A 5,514-nucleotide genomic window follows, 5' to 3' on the forward strand; every position below is an offset into this window, starting at 1 on the left:
GGGGAGGGGGAGGGCGGCGCCTCCCGGCTCCGCTCGCCGGGGCTGGGCCTGGGCCTGGGCCTGCTGGGGCCGCCGCAGCCCCCCGCGCGCCGCCGCCGCCGCCCGCGATTGGCGGCGCCCGCAGCCCCGTGACGCCGCCCGCGGACGTGGCGCCGAGCGGCTGCGCGCCCAGCCCGGGCCGCCGTTGGAGGAGGCGGCGGGAAGGGCGGCCGCGGACTACGAGTCCCAGCGCGCACCGCGCGCGCGGCCCGCCCGGCGCCGTTGGCGGGGCACGGCGGGAGTTGTAGTTTTGTAGTTTGGCTCTGTGGGGGTGGGGAGGGGGTGGCTCTCAGTCCTTCAGGCCCTCGCGAAGCCGCGGCTGAGCGCGGGTTTGAATGTATCTGGCAGGAGTCAAAAGCAACGACAGAAAAACGCGTTTTCCTTGCTGAATAAAAGTGTGTTTCTGTCTGTCCCCCTTGCAGAAAGCTGCCCCAAAATGTGCTGCGAGTGCTTCCAGGGCCAAACAGAGAGATTTTTTTTCATATCTATTCACATCACTTAAACACCCATATCGTAACCTCAGCAGTAACTTAAACACTCGGCTCCCCAGGAACAGCACGGCCTGGCCTCGGGGTCTGCCTTGGCGCAGGCCAGACTGGGCTGTGGTACTAGCACTGTGCCCAACAGGCCTCCTGGGTACGGGGGAAAACAAGTTTTTGTATCCGTAGCCAAGTAAAAATGCACTTTGTTACTTGTTTTTGCCTCCCTCGTTGCTGTACATGTCAATCTCATTGCTTTTCTGGGCAAAGCCCGTGATCTGTCTGCGTGTGGGTGGCTGATAGGAAGTGGTGGGAGAGCTGAGGAAGTGTTTCCATGTGTAAAACTAGACAGCCCACTGCAGGCAGCCTCCTCGAGCTTCTTACTGAAATAAAAGAACGTGAAATAATCTTAATCCTCCTTCTCAGTTATGCTTATGTACAGCAAAACTAAAGAAATGCTTTTTTTGTTGTTGTTGGAGGTTGATAATTGAAAAGAAAAAGATTTGAACTAAAACCAAGATGTCCTTAAAATACACATTTTTAGGTGCAGCTTGCAGGCCGCCTTTCACAGCAGCTGAAGGAAGGCATGTGTTCTTCATTAACTGAGCCAAAATCACGAGTGGCTCTGCCATGGCCTGTCACCCAGGGACCTTCTGCAAACAACTGCTTCAGAAGACAGAGACACTGCCATTGTCTGGCTGCTGGGCTGGAAAGAGAGCGTGGTGTGCATTGGTCTTATTCCCCAGAGCAGCTTGGTGTCAGGTTAGGGCTGTGCAGCAAAAATAAGGGACATAAGGAGGTGGACAGCGTGGGGGTGGATTGGTGACACTGATGTGGGGTAAGGATGGGTTACAGAAAGTGGGAGTAGTCGGGGGGAGGAAGAGGGAGTCTCAAGGAGAAATGGGGGACCATTGGTATGGGCAGGGGAACTGCAGTGAGGAGAAGCAATAAGAAGGAGAGGTAGCCCTTTCAAATAGGCCATTCACTTATTTGACTTGGGAATGCTTGATTGAGGGTTTACCTTTGGAGAGGAAAATCATTTACTTCCTTTTGCTTGAACACTTAGGCTGGCTATTCAAGGAAGCCAGCTGGAACAGTACAGATGAAGATAGGCTCGCTCCTGACTTGTTTGTGACAGCTGAAAACAGCTTATGATGTCTGAATTGTGATAACACTGTGCCACACACAGAAAAACCGTGCAGCTTCTCTTTGAAGCACCAAGACAGAAAAAGTTGAAACACAAATAGTTGTCATTTGGCACATCAATTCATGTTTTGCCATGTGGATGTTAGCACCATTCTAAATCACTTTGGTGACAGTGACTTGCGAGCATGTTACAATTACAAGAAATGATTTGTTTCTGAGGTGTCAGCTTGTCACATCATCGCTTCTCACGCACTGTTGGACAAGACCATTCTAACCTGTTCTTTATTTACATTCATGACTTTGGTCCTAAGTGGGGATCAGGTGGCTAGGGGGTGGTGAAAGATCATCTACTACAAAAATGTTCTGGCTACATAGTTACCACAATGCATGTTATTGAATAAGCATGTGAAACGAACCAGATGATAAAAAATGCTGTTATGGGAGAGATCTTTTATGTCAGTCCCTATTGTAGAATGAAGTATTGCCAGTGTTCACTCAAGTTGGGAGTTAACTTTTTAAATTAATATTGTTTCAAATTAGACACTAAACTGAGCTACTTCCCACTTTGGGGATTCTACAAACATTCACTTACAGTAAGGTTATTCATGCTGAGAAGAAAGAAAAAAAAAAAAAAGAAAAGAAAAAAAAAGTAAATAAAAATTAAAAAAAAAAAAAACAGTTATACAAAAACAGTTATACAAAACAATTCTGCTCCAGTTCATGCTTCTGACTGATTTTTGTCTTGTCCCTCTTTAGGTTATATTCCCCACTTTCCATCTCAGAGATTCTATTCCTGTCAATTTTCATGTTCCCAGAGGTATTTTAGCTTGCTTCCTTCTCTTTATCAATTTTTTTCTGGTTGTTCATGTTGGGGTTTGGCATCCTCATGCACAAATCTCTTCCTTAAAGATTTTTCAAGGGCAGGAGAAAGATAGAAATAAATCCATAGCATGAAAGTCACATCTGCCTTCTACTCAAAGGGATTCTTAGATGGGAAACGATCTGCATATCCTGAGATAATACTAAAAGTAGGAATTTAGTCTTCCATGTGCAAGATGTAAATATAACTGACAGCCTCTAACACATCCAGGATGCTTTGTGATCTTGTACATTTTAAAAATGATTTTTAAATCATTTAAAGTCATAATTCTGCTGCTGGTTTCTGTACCTCAACCAGCTTAGCCTGCCACTACTTAAACCTGGTTTCATATTACTACCAGAAATATGAAATATTTCTATGAAATTATATTATATTATTATTATATTATTATTAGTTTATTATTATTATTATTTTTATTTTTATTATTATTATTTTAATTATTATTATTATATTTATTATTATTATTATATTATTTTTATTATTATTATTATTTTTATTATTATTATATTATTAATATTATTATATTATATTATAATATTAATATGAAATACTACCAGAAATATTCATATTACTACCAGAAAATTACTACCAGAAATATGACTACCAGGTCATCATGGAGGAAGTCAGAGTATTTTTTTTTGTTGTTCAAGCACAATTATTACAATTGGGATTCAGCTATAGTAGATGCAATGTTCCAGAGGAAGTTAGACACACGTAGAGGCTAATTGAGAAGAGATTTTTTCCAGCTGATAGCAAACAACTTCACAGATGGAGTGGTACTCCTGATCTGTTCCCTGTAGACAAGTATATTAGATGCTCTTGGTTCATTCACAAAGATAGCTGAAAGCTTAATTAAACGCGGGAACCTGAAAGGATTTATCTTGCTTTATACTTGCAAATGCATTCCCCAAATGCTGAAGATGAGAGAAGAGCACTGTTCGATTAGGCATTCATTCACCTCACCAGAATTTGAGCCCTCACCAATTTGCTCTTTCTCTTCATACAGGAGTTGTGAGCCCACAGCCAGGAGAGGAAATTGGGGATGTGCTGTGTGTTCATATATCAGCATGTAAAGAGCTATACCACACAGCTTCACTAGGCTTAAAGGGACTCCTTTACGATGACGAATTTAAAGCCGGTTATCAGTTTTTACAGCTGGTTTTGGGGAAATAAAAGGAAAATTGCCGTTCCGAGTCAAAAGCTGCACACTGCTGTAAGCAGATATTTTGAGCTAGAAAACCGTACGGTCCTGGTTTATCACTTAGATAGGTGACTGACTTTGTACATCTGAACTATTAATCTTGAAAAAGATACTTGGGAAGGAAGACTTCAAAAATGGAGTTGACTGATTATAGTAACAAACCACAGATGGAGTCAAAAAAGTGATCTAAATTAAAACAAGAAAGAAACTTAAAAAGGGATGCTATGACTGTTTAACTATGAGCAAACAAATTGAAAAAACATGCAGTCCATGGCAGACCAGTCATATGGGTAAATGTGTGTTTCAAGCACTGTATTGCATTGTATAAACGTTTTTAGTTAAGTTTGCTTTTTTAAAGCTGAAAAAATTTTCACATGAAACTTAAGAATCACAAAGCATCTATCCAAAAGCAATTTAAAGCTTTGCTACTCTGTTGAATCTCACTTAAGACTGTTTCATTCTGGGACAGTAGAAAACATTGCTGGTCTTATTTATGAGAGATTTCTACATGCTTGCCAAGAAGAATAAGTAATATATGTAGTTGTAAACTGTCTGGCCTTTACTTCCTAACCCAGACAATCCTCTTTTGTAAATCAAAGTAAAGCAAAGCAAAATGTTTGTGTGTCAGATTCCATCAGCTGTAAGAAGAGAAAGACTGGGAAACGGTGCTGAAAATAATATATGTATCCAGTTAAGTAATGGACTGAAGCAACTGTCAAATGGACTGAAATTGCCTCTCTAAAAGAACAGAGCTCCAATAGCATCTTCATCATAAGATTGTCAGGAAATACAGTATCTTGAAGGAAAAGAAAATAATAATGTAACAGTCTTCTGACTAAAATTGGATAAAAAATGGAGAAAAAAAAAAAAAAAAGCTAAAAGTAATTTACTTTCTGCTTCTTAAACACTGCACAGATATTTGCAGCATTTGTGGTCAACAGGTTTCAAACATTTGCCACACACTCACGGATAAAAACTAAAATGAATCTTTCAAATAAAATCTGACTTGATATACGAGACAGAAATTTAGACTCCTAGATGTTTACCATTGTATTATTTCCATGCCAAATGAACTCAGCTTAGAAAACAGAAAAAAAGTCATCATGACTACCCCTTCTGAAAATTAATCCAGGTTGTTTTTCTTTTTGATTGACCGTTTGCATTTTCATTCCTTACCATAACTCTAAATGTCTGACTCCTTCAGACCAAGTTATGTTTCCCTTTATGTCAGCACACCCAGCTTTCTGCACATAGTGACCTCAACAATGCTTGTACTGGAGACACTTGTCTCAAGTAAACTTACAAGCACTTGCTTAATCAGAACTTCTGATATTGAACAATACTGTTTGTGTTTCAAAAGTGGTACAAGTAGGAATTTTTTGAAGTGTGTTGACTATTTAGGCTTATTAGAACCAGAGACAGCCATGCTATGGGTTTTGCTTACTCCACACGTCAGGAAAACCTTGACTATCAATAATTTAGAAATTTGTATGTTAGCACATTGGTTAATCACAATATGAGCCAAGGTTTGATAAAGAGTACATAAAGGCTCATCTGTTCCATTTCGTAGCATTTTAAAGCACTGCTGTTAGCGTGTTGATTATTGCCTAAGAGTGCTTCATTTCAGGACAACAGAACGTGCCATCTCCCTCATGTATGAGACTAGCAGCAAAATTAGCGAAGATGAAGAAATACAAACTGTATTATTCCTCCATGAATCAAGGTGAAAGAAAGGGCTAAAACTAAATCAGAATGAATAAATCTATTGA

The sequence above is a fragment of the Netta rufina genome, assembly GCF_964035555.1.
Source record: "Netta rufina genome assembly, chromosome: 1".
NCBI lineage: Eukaryota > Metazoa > Chordata > Aves > Anseriformes > Anatidae > Netta > Netta rufina.